Raw genomic sequence first — 20,702 nt, 5'->3', positions numbered from 1 at the left:
GTGTCATCTTGTGTTCCCCCAAGTTGTTAGCTGCCCATCGGTGTACCCCCATGTTTGTCTTTTTCATCAGTTGGTCGCATAGTTCGAGATAAAAAGCACATTGCTCTCCAAACCTTGTGTTCTCAATCCCTACCCTGCCATCCATTTGTTAAAATTTGTTACCCCTAACCTCGAGATAGCCGCGAGTATTCGGCCCCCGCTTTACTAACGTTAGTTTTAAGAAACTTTGTAATCTAAACAATGAATATCGGCTCCGCAAAGCTACGGCAAATGAGCCTGGAAAAATAAACGCATTATAAAAAAAAATTATAAGAGTAGCCTAGAAATTCAAATCACAGCCTACTAGACCATGACCAAACCAGAATTCATCTGGAGATCTCTTAGAAATGTTGCGATCGGGTGAGTATTCAAAGTCCAGCCTCTGTATTTCACTACCCAAATTTGCGGGAAAAAGCTTGTAGAAAACAGTACCTTTAAAGCTTTAGCAACAGCCCAAACGTCTCCCTTCTATTTGTATGTGATAACGTTATAAATATCCCATTTTCATTTTCCATCGGTTGGTAGCACCGATTGTCAAAACATTTCCCTCGCTAGATAACCCCCCTTCAATGTGTCAGTCCATCCGTCAGTGGGTGGTTGTGGGTGCTTCAAAGCTCAGATGCGATAACAATAACAAACTCGTAGAATCCTGGCATCTCTCTTGTTTTCGCACTCGAACATTTGACAGTTCTCTCTCCATTCTCCATGAATTTCCCGAGCGAGAGAGAGAGAGAGAGGATCCTCCCACCGCTCGGAGCTTGAACTTTTCAGCACGGTAGTTTCTCCGATTTTCCCACCGCGAAGGAAAAACCACCGTCAGCCATCATGGAATTCTGCTCGCACAGTTCGAGGTGAAATGTCCTACGGGAAAGACACAAACGCACCGTGCTGGATTTGTGCGTATCCTTTTCTGCTGAGAGGTTTTTCCATCAAAAGTGTAATTTTTTTTCTTTTTCTTGTGATAGTGGCTTCAAAATGGTAGCGGATTACGGTTGAAAAGGTTTCTTCGGATGAAAATGTGAATCTCGACAAGATGAGCAGGGAACTTGCATCGATCCCACCTGGCTCCGGGAAATGGACGGAGCAAAAAGGGTGTCAAGGACCGCTCCCTTGAATTATGTTGCAGCAGCAGCAGCAGCAGCAGCAGCATCGATAAGGATTTCCTTGGCTAATTGGTTAATCCTGACGGATATCGGATTTTGAACAATCGAGAAGGAGTTTTTTTTTAAGCAATTCGCACCACGCGACACAGGCGAGAAGAAAATCGCGTACATGCGAAAATGAGGTTAATTAAATTAAAGTAATAAGAAAAAATCTGCCTTTCTTGAAGTGAAACGAAGAGTGAGAACGGAGTGAAACGCAAGCAAAGAAGAGAGGTAGAAAATTTTCACGGTATTTCGTACATACTGCTGTAGTGGTGCGGTCGGATGGAAGAAGGCACGGCACTACGGAGGAGCAAGAACAGTAGTTGTTCGTCATAATTGGTGGGGGGGGTGCAAAAAATCGACGAAATAAAAGTGGCCCCGCAAAGTGCTGAGGTCGATTGGCGAAGACCTTTTGAAAAAAAGAAAAACGAAGCACCTGGGTCAAGTAACACACTGACTGGGTGGGAAGAGGTGGTTGGAAGATCCGTGTCGCGACTTGCTGGTGCTGGTGAAGGAATTTTGCGTTGAGCTACCAGAGAGAGAGAGAGAGAGTGCGCGTGATTGTAACGTGGTGTAATCGAGTGGAGCTCTTTTATTCGGAAAAGGAGGAAAACGAAGAAGTTTACGGAGAGGAAGGATGTGTAGTGGAAAACCTCGACTCGAGGGTGGAACCGTGAACGGAAGGATTATGCCGCGTGGAAAAAGTGGTCATTTGTCATAATCCCGACTGAGAACGGTCAGTAGCACGGAGAGGCGTGCTGAGAAGGTAAGAACTAACTTGGGTTATTTCTTGTTGTGAAATTTTCCGCAGCGCACAGTTGGAATAAGTTTTCAGAGCAGACATTGGTGGAAGCTCTGCAGATAATTTAGACCTTCGGAAAACAGAAGTGGTGGGTAGGGGATCACTTTTTAGGAACAGTAAAGGTACGGTTTGCAAATTATGCAACTAAATTTATGCAATTTTTTAATGAATCGGTATCATGCGCATTTAAAGTCACCATTTTAAATTGCTTATTTTAATTTCAGACAACACTCTCACTTTAATGTTAAAAAGATTGCTTCATCGGCCTTTCCTTCGTACATATGACGACCTATTTTAAGTGGATCTGTACCGCTTAGCTCAAATTCAGTTTTGATTGAGTGGAAGTGGTGCTTCGACAGTTGTGTACAGTTCCTAAGGACTGTTCCAGTTATATAACGGACACACACTTTCAGTCCCAATTTTTTTTTATTTGACTTCTTGGCTTAATGCTTTTTTCGGAAAATATAAAGCTCTTCTTATAAGCAATACAGAAAAAAATAATTAACAATATAGGGAAAATGTATGTAATGTCGGCCTAAGTATCCCCCAAATTACATAAATTCAGTAATAGACTAAATTTTCAATAGCAACCAAAAATATCCATTAGTACCGTCCCAATGACGCGTTCATCTAGATACAATTGATAAATAGCAGATTTTTAGCCCAATCTTAGATCCATAGGCCAACATTAGAGCCATTTCCCCTATTTGACGCAGCATGTAGTTTTTACGAAAAATTTAATTTATATGAGTATGTCGATATAACTGTCTTAAATATATAACAGTGGTTTGAATGAAGGAAGAACTATATTTTGAGTCTGTACAGGACGAGAGTTTGATAACGCATGAGTAAAGGTTTGCACTAGTTGATATCTTCAAAAACAGGTTACTAGGATAGTGTCTCCTGATTACTTCGATCTTGAACTTCAGCCAATTCTATTAGGGACCTCATTTCACGGAATCGTCCAGCTTCGAGTGCCTTTGTGAATGTATTTGCTAACTGTTCATAGGTTCCTATTGGTTCCACACAAAAAGTTCCAGCCATCACATGGTCCGCCAAAAAGTGGTGCTTTATATCAATGTGCTTAGCACGTTTACATTCAGTATTGATTGCCTCTTCAATACATCCATTGTTGTCATCGTATATTGTGAATGGTTATTCAGCTTGCAGTACATCTAAGATGCCCTTTAGCCAGATTCCTTCGGATGCCGCAGCGCTTACTACCACGTACTCAGCCTCGCTTGATGACATTGCCACAGTTTGTTGTTTTCTGCTTGCCCATCTGACGGTACAGCCGTAGACGTTGAAAAGGTATCCGATTATTGTTTTTCGAACGCTGCTACCTGAACCTCAATCTGCATCTGCATATCTGGTCAACACTGATGCGTCATGATCGCGGCGAAACAACAATCTCGATGACTTGGTCTCGTTCAAGTATCAAACAATCTTCTTCAGAGCTTGCCAGTTGCTATCGCTGGGGCATAGCTGGTATTTTCCCACATGTCCAACAGCATAACAGATGTCAGGTCTGACGCATTGTTTTTCCTGTTGGGTACATTACCACTGCGACCATTTATTTGATCTATTGTAGTATATTTCCCGATTTTTTGTTGAAATTATTAGGGTGAAAAACTACTATTAGAAGTAACCATCAACGGTATATTCCCAGCAAAGAATTATGTGTCGTATGAAACGCACTACCATGCCTACTAGGAGATAAACATCATACTTCAAAAGGCTGTAGCAATCCTTTATCAAAGAACTTGGCCATTCTGTAAAGAAGTGCTGCACAGTTGCACAAAAAATGTTCGGAGGTTTCTGTTATCTCGTTACAAAACCAACTAATATCATCATCGACTTTTTTTTTAATTAGTCTGAGGTGATATTTGGCTGGACAGTGCCCTGTTATTAGTCCTAGGTAAGTCTTTCTTTGAGAGGCTATAGAGTTTTTTTTTTGTGTTTGATGCATTTGGCATCACAAACTTTCTTGATTGTCGGGCTGTAACAGTATGATTCCAATTACAATCTATCATCATCGTTTTCCAGTTCCTTAATTCCATCTTGATGGAGCTTGGAGAGACCCCACAGAATGGTTCAGGTCCTAGCAATTGTTTAGATGATCCTTGCCTGGCTAGTTCATCTGCCTTTTCATATCCTTCTACTCCACAGTGTCCTGGCACCCAGTAGAGGTTTTCTGTATTGTTATTAGACAACGGTTGAAGTAATTTGGAAGTACATGTAAATGATTTTGAAGCATTCAAAGCTGCTTGGATATCAGAAAAGATACATAGATTTGCATGTTTATATTTTCTTTTTAAACATACAATAGTGCATTCTAGTATGGCTTGAATTTCAGCCTGAAAACGGTTGGCCATCCACCCATACAAACTGACATATTAACACCAAGACCTGTCACACCAGCTCCCACTTTATTATTTTGTTTTGATCCGTCAGTAAATAATACAACTGATCCTGGGCGAATTTGTGGTCCTCCCGCACTCCATAGAGAGCGGTTTGGTAGTAACAATTGAACAATCGACTAAAACTGAATTTTGTTTCCATCCAATCATTACTGACTGTTAACTGATGGATTGATTCGAATTTGTTTTAATATATGTAGGGGGAGGAGAGGAATAGTGAACAGATGGGGCATAGTGAGCATTCCGTAGTTTGGCCCTGGATCTCTAGCTGCATGAAACAAATCAACTGGAATGATGATATTGATCCTACCACCAACCAATTTGTTCCGAACGGCCGGAAGTGCAAGCTGGTGCATGGGATGCTCACTATGCCCCACCTGTTCACGCCCCTCTTACCCCTAAGTGCCCTTTAATGTTCCCTTCAAACAAGGTTTTAGTTCGCTTAAGTCTTAGTGCGCACGTTGTAACGTTCTCCGTTAGTTCGTAATATATTTTTATATTATTTTGTAAATAAAGCATTTCTTTTGTTAAGAACTTTTCCCAATTTAAGATAAACATTCAAAAATCCCTTTTCGATTCTAAAAATCCAATCCATCGCATGCTATAATGTTATAGCATTTTTTAAATTTGAATATAATTACCGTTTCCAATGCAATAGGTTTTTTTTAGTTCATGGTTGAATCAATAGATGGCCAATAGGTCAACTTGTCCAAAATGATTCAATGAATCGTGGTATGTGTCAAACATGATGATTCGGATAATTTGAGGGGTCGAGAGGTCTTTAAAATTAATTTATCGTTCACTTTCAATCATTGTCGGCTAGAGAGCAGAAGTTAGTCAAGTGATTTTTCCAAGTTTTTTTTTCTAATTAAAGGTGCGTTTAAAATTAATCAGATGTTTAAATTAAATTCCTTTGCACTAAATTATATAGTGATTTAGTTAATTTAATTCAAATGTGGTGAAGTGAACTAAATTTAATTGTTTCCTTTTTTTGTTTTATAACAATAGTTTTGGCGTGTTACAATCACAAAGGCGAAAACTCTGCCCTTGTGCATTGTACATTTATTACAAAAGGTAAAAATTATTGAATTCCATTTTATTATATTCTTTTTCTAAAACTTAATTCCCGTTGGACAGCGAGCGTCCATCGGTCGCTTTTTATACGGGCTAGAAACCCGTAGGCAATCCCTTGGCCATTTACCTGGCTTCTGTACACGTGGTGTACTTCCGGTGTGACTGCTCTGTGGCCCGCCAGTTTCTGGCAGTCAAACGGGGCGAAAGGTTTCTCCGTTGGCCTGCCTTGCGATTCCTGACGGGGTAGTTTCATTCCGTTCCATAGTGGTTGCGTAACGGAATCAGAGTACGTGAAGGCCACTAGGAGCACGTTGGCTACCTTGAACGGATGATCTGGTAGAGTACCGACATCCACCGACAACCTCCCCCGCACCTTTAGTTCGGCCCTCGTTTTCGTGAGCATCCACCGTCGACGCTACATCCCTGCTGCATGGCATCCCTTTCGTTACGAACGAAACCATCGCTACACCGTTAAAACATCGCACAGTATCCGTGCGCCCCCCGCTTGCCGCACTGTCAGCTGCCAGCCCATCAGTAAAACCCTGCGCAGGTATGTTCCATTCATGGCCATGAACACTCAATACAACACACACACTCACACACAATGATTAAGAAAAGAAGGACAATATACATAAAATGAGTTCAACATAGCTTACCTTTTTACATTCATTTACGTTCAAGATCCCTGTGGTAAATCAGTCTACCGGGTGACTTCTGCGTTACGTTCCGCTTTGCATTCGTTTTCGGTTGCAATCATTTTTAGTTCACTTTGCGTTTGAATTCACCTCGAAACCGTTCGGAAAACCCTAGAGATTTGCTCTCCTGCCACAATAGCTAAGTCGGGCAACCTTAAATAAACACGACCAGTGGTCTCTCAAACTCGAGAGTGGCGCATAAGCCACTGCGTTTGAAGCATTCTCAAAGAACAGTGGAAAAACGGTTACAACGTTTCGGCGTCTAATTGCACAAATTGGTGTAGTGGAAGAAGATTTAGTATCGCATCTAAGACTTTCGTAGGTGTGCTACGCATCGCACCTGTTGTAGATACCGTAGCAACTTTTCTAGTTTGTTTATTGCACACTTTTCCTTAGTTTTTGGACACCATACTAATGAGGCATATGTAATTCTGGGTCGTATTATAGCCGTGTATATCTAATGGATAATTCCTGGCCTCAGTCCCCATTTATTTCAAAAGGTTCTTTAACTTATCCATAGTGTATTTGTTGCTTTACATATGGTTTAAGTGTTGGTTCCAGTTAAGTTTATAATCAATGGTAACTCATAGATATTTGACTTCAGGTTATGTCCTTTCCATGTGAAGACCAGTTAGTTTTATGTTTCTTCTTTTTGTGAAAGGGATAATATGTGTTTTTGAGGATTTATGCTCAATTCTTCTGACTTGCACCATGCAATTGTGTAATTTATGGCCGAAATTTCACTAGTAAGAGATGAAGTAAGTAAAGACTGGAACGCGCAAAAATTGGTCGACAAAAAAATCGTTTCTCGCAGTTAAAATTCATATCACAAAAATCTTTTTATTTTTCTTTTGGTAGTTCAATTCATATATTTAAAGGAAAAAATGTTTGTTTATTCTTTTGGTTTGCCAAATCTAAACTGCCGTGCCTTCCACTTAACCCCTTCTATTAAATTTTGCACAGTGGTCTCATCGACCTTATTCGCCACCGAACGCCAGTTATATTTAAACTGCTGCTCGTTTTCCATGGATTTATTAGTTTTTTGAGATTCCGTTTGACCAAGGCCTAATACCGTTCGATAGGGCGGAGTTCTGGGCTGTTGTTCCGGTTGTGGTCTTTGGGTACCACAACCACGTTGTTCGCATCGTACCACTCGATTGCCTTTTTCCCATAGTGGCAGCTCGCCAAGTCCGGCCAGTACAGCACAGGTATATTATGTTGCTTTAGGAATGGTAGCAGCCGCTTTTCCAGGCACTTCTGGACGTAGATCTCTTGATTGATGGTTCCCGTAATAATGAAAATGCCGCTTTTTAGATCACACGTGCATATGGCCTGCCAGACGAGACATTTTTTTTCGGGAACTTCGATAGTTTGATGGTTTTGAAAATTTCAGCCACCTTCCCTTTTCCTGATGCGGTATAAAACTCCTGTCCCGGAAGCTGCTTGAAATCCGACTTCACATAAGTTTCGCCGCCACCTTCACCTTCTTAAACGTCGACAATCCGGCTCGTTTCTTGGCCCGCTGCACAGTAGTATGGGAGACATTGAGCTTGCCAGCGACGTCCCGGATGGAGAGGTTAGGATTCCACTTATATTTCACCGCCACCTTCTTCGTCGTTACGATTGTCGCCGCTTCCAGGCTTCCTGGCGGTCGACAGACACTCCCTTCTTCTTCTTCTTCTTCTTCTTCTTCTTCTTCTTCTTATTCTTCTTCTTCTTCTTCTTCTTCTTCTTCTTCGCATTTCAAGCTTATTGCATATCGCATATTAGCTTATTGCGTGCTCTCAACTTAGTGTTCTAGATGCACTTCCACAGTTATTAATTGAGAGCTTTCGATGCCTGTACCATTTTTGCATTGGTATAATTGTGTGGCAAGTCCAATCATACTTCTATGCCCAGGGAAGTCTAGAAATTTTCCAACCCGAAAAATTCCTAGACCGGACCGGGAATTGAACCCAGCCACCTCCAGCATGGTCTTGCTTTGTAGCTGCGCCTTTACCGACTGAACTAAGGGAGGCTCCGAACACTTAAATAGTTTGTCACGGTCGATTTGGCCACATCCAGCAATTTTGCCAACTTGGCGTGTGAGAACGTCGGATTCTCTTGCTGCGCGAGCAAAATTTTGACACGCTGTTCCAGAGCAAACTGTGAAAACTCATCATAGCAATCATTGAATATACACTCAACTTCCAGATGCAGCATTTCAGGTTTTTTGTTATGCATTTTTAACAGAAATACACCAATTTGAAGTTGACCAATTTTTGTGCGTTCCAGACTTTATCCCATTACTTTTTTGAAGAAAGCCAGGAAATATTCCACCCCTGCCTGGAGATTTGAATGGTTCAAATGCATTTATGGCCCATTCTACTTTAGAACTAGTAAACATTTCATCGGCTATGGTTTTTTTTCATCATATGTAAATTTTAATAAACCAGCATTGGACTTATTTATGCTAGATTCATCCTAAGCATTTATCTTGGAATTGATTTGATCAGTATTGTCCACTATGTAAGGTTGGTAAATTATTTTTGCTTATAAGTACTGAACATGGGAAATGTGTTTGCATCATTTCTTCCTGTGTTTCAGTTCCATCGGAATTAAAGCAATTGTTTTCCCTTTTGAGAGTTCCTAAACCATTTGAATGATCTTTGGAAAGGACTTTTTGCAGTCTTGCAACTACAGGAGTGTTTTCAATGTTTTCACATGTAAGCCGCCAGTCCATTCTTTTTGATCTTCTTATTTCTTTTTTATATTCGGTTAGGGCACTTCTATATTGATCCCATTACATTGTATTTTTTGCGTTACTGAACAATTTTCGTGCTTTCTTTCTGAGTTTTTGTAAACGTTTGTTCCACCAAGATACGTCTCTATCATTTGAACGCTCAGTAACTGGACAACTAGCATGAAATGCATGTTTAATAAAAACTTGATACTTGCACCGAAGCATCTTCTAGTTTCCTAATTATAGTAAAGCTACCTTTTTTCGGAATTCAAACTTTTTTTTATTAAATTTGTACAGTATAAATCCCAGTTTTCCTGGGATTCTGAAAAATCTCTTTTTTTAATTCGTTTGCCTGATATTCGAACAATATTTGTCTGTGGTAAGACTAGGATATTTCATCCGATACATACCAATTTGTAATGTTTTCTGATAAGCTGGCACCACGTAGAGTCAGATCAAGAACTTCTTTTATATTTGAATTAATAATGGTTGGTTCACAGCCTTTGTTGCAAATATCAATATTGTTATTAATAATATATTCTAAAAGTGACTCACACCGATTATTTACATCAGTGCTACTCCATACTGTATGGTGAGCTTTCGCATCACAACCGATAATAAACGGTTTGTTGTTCCTTTTACGATAAAAGATAAAGTCTTCATCAGTTGGAGGAATCTCCTCGTCATCTCCTGGAAAGTAAGCGGAAGCCACATACATTTTCTTCACTCCACGCGGAGTTGGAACCGCCACTGAAATTGCAACAATATCTCTTTTGATATATTCCGTTATTGGTAAGAAACTAGTTTTGACATTGACGAGGATGGCTGCTCTTGGTGCTAGCTGATTTTTGTCATATATCGACTTACCAGACTGTGTAGGTATTCTCAATACTCTAAGTTATTCGTCCATGGCTCCTGAATCAAGGCAACATTAACAAAGTACAGCTGTAGCTACCTTTGCATGATGTAAGTTTATTTGAATAAATTTGATATTGTTGTTGTTGTTGTTGTTGTTTTGACTATTGTTTCCATAGCTATTCCTGTTGTTCGTACTATTGTATGTAATTTTGTATGTAATTTGAAATGTACTTATTTGTATGTAAAATGTTCGCTTTGTGACCCTTGTTCAGACCAGTTTTGGAGTGTGGTACTGTATGAGGGGTTCTAGGAGAGTTGTAAGCATTTTGTTTGGACCCCACAGAACCTTTAGATCCTGGGGGTTGCTAAAACGTGGTCTGTGGTCCTTGTACGGTGTTGTTGGTTCCTTCGGGAATTTTAATAATTCCACTAGGTCCCGGTAAGCACAGTACTTTGGAATCTGAACTACTTTTCATACTTTCAGTACTCTTGTGCTGTTCTAGATAGATCGTTATGCTCCTTGCCCCCATTCAGACAATCGCCATCCTGTTCTTCTGTTCTATCCTCAGTTTTATCCTGTTTATCATCAGTATTTCAATCTAGTCTTTTATCGGTAATTTGTTCACCCCGGTTTTTAGTAGCCTGGATGTGTGACTTATTTTTTGCATATTCTTGCGTCGGAAAGGAGCTGTTCCAATCTTGTAATGTTCAGTGAGACTCCATCCACATTAAAAACTAATTCAACATGTAGCTGATTGATGGTGCTTCTTTCCAAGATTCTCAATTCATCAGTATTTAACCCTTCATTTTGAATCTCAAGAGGTGCTAGATTATCATCAGTAGGGTCTTTAGCACTCACAGAAAAAAAAAACCAATAATAAATTCAGGACGAGGAATATTTTTCTCATCCACATCAGTAAGCTCTATTTCTCCCAAGATGGTAATGGAGAAATTACGCTTTTCAGCCAGTCAGCTGTTTCCTGATTTTTGCAAACGATAATTAGATACCCAGTCCTAAAAACACATTGTCCAAATTTAGGCTTGACCTTCTCCTTACGTTGCTGCATCACTTTTGTCAGAATAGCCTTGCGTATGGCTACCAACTGTTGGGTGGATAATTCAACGTTAGGATAGTTTTCCGGAATGATTACAACCTTAACATTATTCACAACATCACGACAAAGAGGTCTAGTATCTCTCCGTGTTTTTTTAACACATTCAGAGCGATCCTTCTGATTGACATTAAATCGATTTTGCATCGCAGCCTTTGCCAGGGTTTGACGCTTAGCATAAGGTACATCATACTGCCAAGCAGCTCGTGGTAGGGTTGATCAGTACCATAGCTCGATTCGGGAAACGCAAGGCCCTTCTCCATCACAATTTTCACAGGATTGCATTTTTCCATTCCAAATTTCTTCAGAAGTTTGTCAATGGCCGCCTCGATTGAAAGTGTAATAAATTCTTATTCTCGATGGTAGTCAATTTGAATGCCAAGGAAATGTCTAACTTCTCCGTAATCTGACAACTCGGATTTCAGCGACAATGTTTTCATCAGTTGATCTGATTGTCTCCCATCAGGAGTCGTTTCGGTTCACCCTGGTGTGCAAACAGTAGCCGTGTTTATAATGAACGTTCAACTTCTCGTTCCAGCATCGAAGACTTTGCTTAAGGCCATAAAACGATTTCGCTAGTTTACACACCAAATTGATTGGAGCTTCTGCTCCTTTTGGAACTGCCTTTAACACATCTTCTCTTAGTTCACCAAATAGGAAAGCAGACATCAAGTTGATGGACGTGAAACTTCTTCTGAATCAACACTGCAAATGCTGTTCTTATGGTGCTCAGCTTTCCTGCTGGAGCATACGTTTCAGCATAGTCCACGCTAGCCTTATGTTGGAATGTTTTAGTCAAGGAGGTGGCACTCCTATCTCTACAATAATAAGTAGCCATAGCGAGCATAGTCGCGGGCCTACGCTCTGGGCTCGCTTGGATTGATATGTGATCACGATTTTAAGCTGGCTACGAAAAGATGGTGGTGTTTCAGGCCCTTGGTTTTAGTGACCAAGCGAGCTTTGTGGCGGATAGGGTTGCGAAATTCGTCCTCTTTGACTTGAAATACCCATTTCGATTGCAACGGTTTGATTCCCAAGTCACCAAACGTTATTGCAGTACAAGGAATCCAGTTCATCGTTCACAGCTTTCAATCAGCATGTCTTGTTAGCTTGACCGGAGATCTCATCGAACGTAGTTGGAACATCTAGAGCACACATACTACGAAAAAGTCATGTAAATTTCGGTTCCCTGAGACCGACACTTAGCACCAACTTTCGCTTAGGACCGTTTGAAGTGGCCTCTGTTTGTGAGGATCTCAATCTCTTATAGGCTTTCAGTCTGCTGAATCGCCCTCAAACTAAATTTCGGTCTCTTCCATGTATAAAACTTCCCTGAGGTTGGGTTTTTTGCCGGGCAAATAAAACCTTGACGAGTGGTCCTCTTCGGAGATGGCGCTTAAGCCATTTGTTCTTGAGACAGGAAGCGTATTCAGTGGTGGAAATCTCGCAGGTTGCGAGACGTGCGTTACAAGCGGTCCTTTTGACGTAAGGATTAGCTGAAAGAAACGAGAAAATCGTTTTCAATCAAACGTTATCTTTGTCGACTTGATTATGTTTCGGTTTGAGAACACGGAATTTTACATGAAATTTTGTTTACGTTCCATGATTTACGTCCAATATGGATTACGTATTGTGTAAAAGTAGTTATTTCTAAGTGTGCAGGGATATTGGGCAGCAGAACCCATTTTTGTTCCAGTTAACATCGTATTTGACTTACCGCAGAACGGGCGCTCCCGTTCGCAAGACCTCGTAGAAGTTTCAACGGAACTTGATCTACGTTCAGGGAGCGCAGTATTTGAAGCTTTACTAAGTGTCATCTTCTTGTGGACTGCAGGGGGTGTATATGCAGAAAATAATCCAACTAAAAATATCGTAAGTCCCTTTGTGCCTCGTGGTCGCCTTGTCAAGGTTATGACCGGGATCTGAAGGAAGCGCGGCCGGTGTGTTGGAAGCAGTATCTGGTTCGGCATCCTCTTGACCATCTGATTCGACATCTTCATTCCCTCTCTTGCTCGAATCTTCTAGTGTCTGGTAGATTTGCTACAACACCAGCATCCGCTTCTTTTGCGAAATCGTAAGGAGCCACAAACACGGTGGGCTCAAACTCTACGTTCATCTTGGACGTAAACGGAAAATTGTCTTCGTCTAATTCCACAGCTTGTACCCATTAGGTGCGTAGCCGACCAATACTGACAACTGACTCTTCGAATCTAGCTTTTTCCGCTGCTTGATGATGATGATGGTCCCACCTTTTACCCCTACAAAGGTTTGAGCTGGACGATTTATCTTTAAGATAATTAAATATGACATGACATGACATGACCAGGTTAGCAAACAAAATCGAACTGGTTACAGTTACAGATATAAATTCCCTCTAGAGTTTACAGTTGCTTCACAGCGATATAAATGTGGAAAAGCTCAGGCGTCCACCTCTTAGTTAGCCTTTTTGTCCACCTAAAATATTCATAAGTATTACAAGCAATCAAGAGTTAATGAACAATCAACAAAGAATCCTATTACACTAGTAACCCCGCAATGTGATACTATCATAATTTTTCAGTAATGTCAGGAACAGGCAAGGAAAATCATTTGCATTGATTTCGTGCATTCATTTACATTCATTTGCCTCTAACTTTTTTCTTCAATAGCATTCCGCAAAATGATATATAGAGCTTTTGTAGGTTTTGTTATTAGCTACATCTTTTGTTAGCAAGTCAAATCCGTATCTCTTATGCATGACGAAGCAGAGCGAACAGAAGCCACTACTGTTTTTCAGTGAATGTATTTTACATTCACTGAAAAACAGTAACAAGTTCTGCCCGCTCTAGTTTGTGATGCATAAGAGATACGGATTTGACTTGCTAGCAAAAGTTGTAGCTAATAACAAAACCTACAAAAGCTCTTTATTTCATTTTGCAGAATTCTGTTGAAAAAAAAAAAGTTAGAGGCAAATGAATGTAAATGAATGCACGAAATGAATGCAAATGATTTTCCATGCCTGGTCAGGAATGTCGACGAGCCCGCAACATTTGCCAGAAAACTTACTACTAACTCAAGGTATCTTCCAAATAAGCTTCAAAATTGCATATTTTTTTTTATCAAATGTTAAATTCAGTCTTCTATATCCGTAATACGCGCGCTATGCTCAAACCTTTATAGACTACTTTTTTTTAATAATCTACTGCTATTAAATCCAATATTAAAAATCCATCATTACCATCGTGGTGAACAACGTGTGAAATGCAGTGTCTTTTAAATTCTGAAAGTGTTGCTGAACGTTTGATATGTCAAGGCATCGAATTGAAAACATTTATGCCTTTATAATATAATGAATTTTGTGAAGCACAAGTCAAGAAATGTTGAGTTCTTATTTCAACCGCGTTTCAAGTATTATATCTATGAAAGTCACTTCCTCTTTCAATTCGATCACACAAATATCGTTAACTACTTTAAAAATGAACACCATAGTCAAATATACTATTCTTTGCTTCACCGACAACCATTGTAAGGCGTCTAACATCAAAGTTGAGGAAGTGAATCTATTACATCTCAAAATCAAACGCATTATTTTATTCTGCAAGCGCTGTAATCTCGATATTTGTGTTGCATTGGCCAGAAATAAAATGGAAGGGCAAAAGTCAAGATAAGGAGAGATGATTGATTTGTATAGCTGTATTTTACTGGCAATAGTTAAATCGTTTTTCAGTCGACATAGAATTCCATACTTCTTGGCAATTTTCTTGATGACATTGTCAATGTGAGAGTTGAACTTAAGTGTGTCATCAATAATCACGCCAAGATATTTAATCTCCCGAACGCGATCAATTACCATAAATTTAGTTTTACTTGTGTTCAATTTTAACTGCTTATACTTCAACCATCTACTTAGAGAACGCAAATCTTCATTCAAGTGTAAAACGGCATCATCTAAATCCTTAGCTGCAATGAATAACACAGTATCATCTGCAAAAAGATTAATGTCGCAAAATCGTAAAACACGTCGCAGGTCATTAATATACATAATAAATAACAGGGGCCCTAATGCACTTCCCTGGGGCACTCCAAGGTTATTCCCCACGGGACTGGAAACAGAATCATTAAAAACAGTCCGTTGAGTTCTGTCAGACAAATAGCTTTCAAACCATTTATATGCTGTACTCGTAATTCCAAAGCGCTTGATTGATCTTAACAATAAGGGCCTAGAAATTGTTTCAAAAGCGCGTTTGAGATCTAAAAAACAGCAACAATCGTATCTTTACACTCCAAGTTATTTTTCCACTTTGCTAATACCAAATTCAACGCGGTTTCACAAGAATGACCTTCCCGATATCCCGATTGTTCTGGTATCAACAAACTATTACTATTTAAATACTCCAGCAGCTGGTTTTTAACAACAAGTTCTAAAATTTTCTTCAATGTGTGCAACATGTTGATGGGACGAAACTCTTCGGCTTTAATCGTTCCAGCAACTTTTTGAATAGGAACCACTAAGGATTCTTTCCAAATTTATCCAGTTTGTAATGATTCATTAATAAGGTCCAGAAAGATGTGGCCAATGACATGAAAGCAATGTTGAATAACTCTAGCATTAACATTATCTACTTCAGTCGATTTTCGTAATGAAAAACAAATAACTCTAAGTTCATCTAATGTAATTGGGTGAAAAACTTCAAATATACAACTACTATTAACTGGCTTTATTTCATCAGGTTCATCGCCCAATTCAATGGATTGATTAATCAATGAAACACTGTCTACAAATAGTCATTAAACTGAGATGCAATTACTTGTTGTGATTGTTCTAATGTGCCATTAAAAGCTATGGACCTTCTTCTTCTTATTCGCATTTTAAGCTTATTGTTTAGTGCATATTAGCTTATTGCATGCTCTCAACTTAGTGTTCTAAATGCACTTCCACAGTTATTAATTGAGAGCTTTCGTTGCCAATACCAATGCATGAATTTGTATATTATGTGGCAAGCACAATGATACTCTATGCCCAGGGAAGTCATGAAAATTTCCAACACGAAAAGATTCCCTCGACCGGACCGGGAATCGAACCCGTCGCCTCCAGCTTGGTAATACCGTGCCTTTACTAACTAGGCTATGAGACCCCACAAAGCTATGGACCGCGGTTTGCAATTACTAGGTTTAAATAAAGATTTCAAAATTTTCCATAACTCTTTGCTGCTGTTTCGATGCTGATCAATCATTCTTTGTACATATTCACAACGAGTTTTCTTTATCGATTGTAAATACTAATTATACGCGGTTGTGTACCTATTCCAATGATTGTCATTATTTGATATACAGAACTTTTTGTACCATTTGTCCCTTTTCCGTTTAAGACGCAAAAGATCCAAATTGTACCAGCTGTTCGAGTTCTTCAAAGAAACAAACTTTTGTTCAACTAATTGATTGGTACACGTTTTCAAAGCGTTATTAAGAACAGTTGTAGATTCATCTAAGTTACCGGCCGCGTCTCAGTTTCTACAATATGCGTTTCAGATAATAAAACTAAAAGAGGACGTTTTTCCTCAACAATCTGAAGTAATGCTACGTAGTTTGTTGACAACCCCGCAATATTCAAATACAAAACATGGAATTGATTCACATTTCTGGAACTTGGCTGCTATTTATTGAAACGCAAGCTGCTTTTCTTCTGATCAAAAAGTCTTTTATAGAGCAAACATTCCGAGCTAAATTCGGCATGGTTGACGTCCAAGTTCATTTTACGTTCTTTATTCATTTTCAAACAATTAATACATTTCAATACAGTTGACTTACACTCCGACGTTTCGGTTGTTGGCTGCACCTAGCGCATCTCTCACAGTTTTTGCAATCCATGCTCTTGTGCCCAAATTCTCCACATTTGAAGCATCTCAACACATTAATCACGGGAACTATCGAGCACCGATCAAACTCTACATTTACTTTTTTCGCACATAACAAACATTTATACGTATCGACATCGACTTCAATTACAACACTAAACTTGTTATAAGTGAAGCGTGGATTTTCAAACATTTTAACTACTTTAACATTATTTATAGCGATGTCTTCATTTTGACATTTTAAGTAGTCAATGAAGGCATCGGAGGAATACTGATCGCTCATGCCCACTATTTTCAATCTTGGCACCGAAGTGGAAACAACAGTACTATATTTTTCACCCATATTGCTTTCAATACCAGTTTTTACATCATTGAGATTAGCTCCTGTTGCACACTCAGCAATAATAGAGAAATCTTTACCATTACTAAAATTACTGCTTTAATTGCTTATGACCGCTTTAATCACAATGACCGGACGACTCTTACGATTAGTCTGTTTGTTACTGTTACTATTTTTTTTTACTTTTACTTGCATGACTATGTTTTTTTACAACATCCGCAAAACTCGCATTTTCTTGAAAAACATCATCATCATTATCATCACCGATTGAATTGTTCTAGATACACTGCATTGATCATTCGTTACAGCTATTTTTTCCGCAGTAAGGCCGGAAAAATCTCAAGTTTTTCTTTTGTCACCCCCCCCCCCCCCCCTTCAAAATTTTGGAATATCATGAAGGGGGAAATAAAAAAAAAACTTTCAATGCATATTTATTTTTCGAGTATCGCTATTTCATTTGGGTATGGATACCCGCTTTGCTAGATCTTATTATGTTGTAGAATATCACCTTGTTCTTTTACAGAATTTTACATAAATTTAAATTAGACCGGTACGACATGCCAGGTCCTTGAAATCGGATCAGCCGGTTTCAGTTGTTGAAAACGGATTTTATCGAACTCATTCCTAATCTTTTTTGGCAACTCACTAGGTAAGCCGTCTTCAATCTGATCGATCCCTCTTGTTCGTCGCGCACATCTTCGTCTTGTTCCAGTCGGATCACTACCAAGAACCATTCTCATTGGGTCGTTATCCGACATTGTTACGATGGGCCGAGCCATAGTCGTCAGATTTTTGCGTTCGATCTAAATTTCTTAACTTAAAAACCTGCTGCAATGAAACTAAATTATTCAATTTTTTTTCTACAGTGATTCAACCGTTTCCGAGCTACATCCAATCTTTTCAAAATTGGTTTAAATTTTTTAGAAGTGAGACCAAATCAGAAACGATTCAGGAAATTCACTGACACTTGTGACACTTTTCAAAGCAGATTCAAAACTGAGTCGGAACTTTCCTGCTGAAGTGAGTTCAAACTTTCGAATAAGTCATCAACATTTTTCTAGCAAAGTCTAAACTTTTCTGCTATGTTGCTTTCCTGAAGTGATTCAACAAATCCCGAATCCAATCTTTAAAGAATTGGTTTCGCATTTTCTGAAGTGAGGCAACATTAGCTGATTTAATCCCTTTCCTAAATGAATCAAAGGTTTCCTGCATTGATTCAACTTTTTCCGAACTGTTCTTAACTGCTTTGACATTTGGCAAAGACACAATCTTGTTTAGGTCATCTAGTTTTCTAACACTTTTTGAGCTTAAATTTTCCAAATGGAGTAACATCTTTTCTGAAGTGGCTCATAACCTTTTTTAGGTAGTCCAAACTTTTCTGTTGAGTGATTGATTAATGTTAGTCTAAACTTTCCTGAAATGATTTAACTAACTTTTAGCGTAGATTCCACTGCTTTAGACCCCTTCCTCGTTGTTGTGAGATTCACATCCTTTGAAAATTAGGCTGAGAAATGGAAGAATGGACCTTCGTGTGTTTATACCGGTTACTAGATTTTTTTTAAGCAAGCACAATTGTTGAGAATTCTGGGTTTACATCCACAAAAGTACTATTTTTATAGAAATTTGGTTTTCTTGATCAGCCAAGATGGATTTTGGCTCTGTCCTTTGAAAAAAGGCTTGGATGTTATAGAATAGACCTTGTGAGTTCATTCGTGATGGTAGCCAGGTTGGATTTTGGTTCAATCGTTTGTAAATTTGTGCTTGGATTTTATTTTGACGATCTGAGTTTTGGCTCCTATCTTTGAAAAATAGATTTTATAGAATAGAAGTTGTTGAAACCATACGTGAGGGTTGAATTTCTTCAATTTTTGAGAATATCGAGTTTAAATTCACAAAAGTACGTATTTTCATAAAAACCTTGATTTTCTGTTCTGCCAAGTTGAATTTCAGCTCTGGTCTTTGAAAATAGACTTGGATTTTATATATTGGATCTTGCTGAATCCATACATTTTTTGAAGCATGCACTATTTTTTTAGATAACTGGGTTTGAATTCTCAAAAGTACTCATTTTTATAGAAATTTGGGTTTCTTGTTCAGCCAAGCTGAATTTCGGCTCCTTCATTTGAAAAATAGGCGTGGATTTTACAGAATTGCTGAATCCATACGTAATTTCATAGAAATTTGGGTTTTCGGTTCTGCCAAATTGCATTTTGTGTCATATCTTTGAAAAATAGGCTTTTATTTCATAGAATGGACCTTGCTGAATCCATAAGTGAAGAAGTGCTTAGATTTTATAGAATGGACCTTGCTGAATTCATATGTGATGATTTTAAGCACACACAAAGCCAGCTTTAAATTGTCAAAACGAGGTATTTTTGTTAAAATTTGGTTTTTATGCTCAGCCAATATGGATTTTGGCTCCTTCCTTTGAATATTACACTTGGATTTTGTAGAATAGACCTTCCTGAATCCATACGTCTATTTAGATTTTTTGAAGTAAGCACAATTGTTGAGTTATATTTGGATAGGGAAGAACTATCGAAAACAGATCGTTTCTTATAAGAACTGTTACGTTTGTGGTATTCCGCTTGATGGTTTGTCCGGAATTTATCAATACCCAAAAATCAATTTTTCCTATTCATCTAAATTATTACCAATGTTCTTGCTTGAAAAGATACAAAAACTTATGCGCGAAATGTCTTGTTGATAACCCGAGTGTTACATATAATAAAGTCAACATTTGTGGCATTAGTGTCAAAAATCACGGCTTCAAAGAAGTATAAGGCTAATGCGAAGGCTATGAAAAAATGTTAGCGTTTGAAATATATGGTTTAGATGTAATGTAAAACGAATTTAAAAAGGTTTTTTTTAATCATTTTTTATCCTCCCCCCCCCCTCGACTGGTGCGAGCATCGAGTGACAAAAGAAAAATGTGTGATTTGTTCCGGCCTAATTTGGAAAAAAAAAATGGGTTTTCATATTGTCCAATTTCTCACCAATGATTTTTTCAATACCATTAACATTTCGGCTAATGTCTACCATCCCACTTTTCAACGTGATGTCTATCTGAGCAACAATGTGATCTATCAGAATTATAAAAACATTTCCTCCCTAACAAACTCCAGATGGAATTCCCAACATAGCAACACCAAAACTGCTTTTTTTTTTATTCGCACAAATTAAAACAAAACCGCCGAAAGCTTGAACTCAAAAGGAGCTTTCGATCAAAACTTGAACTCTTCACACTAACACACCACCGACAACAAAAACACACCCATAAAACGGATCCAATAAACGTCATCCTAGCGAAATGTAACCCGTCGATCAATTTCTTAAGACGCATAACTTTCATCATAAATTTACTGAGAATGCACTAATTTCATTACTTTGATCCGTAAAACACGTTCAGAAGCACTATTATTACACTTTAAGGACCAATATTTGTCGAAAACACGATATATTTTAAGAAAACGATAGCGACCGAGCCTTCTCCACGAATCGTTTTTTTTTTTTGATGAAAAAGTAATTTCGTCGTATGCAAATAAATTCAAACATACACGCACAGACAAACAGATATATCACTCACAAGTTGTTCATCGAACAAGCATTTAACGGACAATTTAAAAGTATCTCAGTTGGTAGTACTGCCACCTGTGGCGTA

The 20,702-nt window shown here is 38.7% G+C and overlaps 1 protein-coding gene across 1 annotated transcript in view; it reads left to right on the top strand.

The window, feature by feature from the left end:
• Positions 1-904: 904 nt before the first annotated feature.
• dysc (dyschronic) overlaps positions 905-20,702 on the top strand; it is a 550,335-nt gene continuing 530,537 nt past the window's right edge. The window contains exons 1-2 of the mRNA XM_065219616.1: positions 905-935; positions 1,005-1,950. The gene's annotated coding sequence lies outside the window, so the exon portion shown is untranslated. The remainder of the gene's footprint in view (positions 936-1,004; positions 1,951-20,702) is intronic.

This window comes from Ochlerotatus camptorhynchus, unplaced genomic scaffold (genome assembly GCF_037179485.1).
Source record: "Ochlerotatus camptorhynchus isolate MF236.1 unplaced genomic scaffold, CSIRO-AGI_Acam_v1.1 ptg000107l, whole genome shotgun sequence".
Classification (NCBI taxonomy): domain Eukaryota; kingdom Metazoa; phylum Arthropoda; class Insecta; order Diptera; family Culicidae; genus Ochlerotatus; species Ochlerotatus camptorhynchus.
The sequence above is the reverse complement of the archived record's forward strand: the minus strand, read 5'-3'. Positions and strand labels throughout refer to the sequence as shown.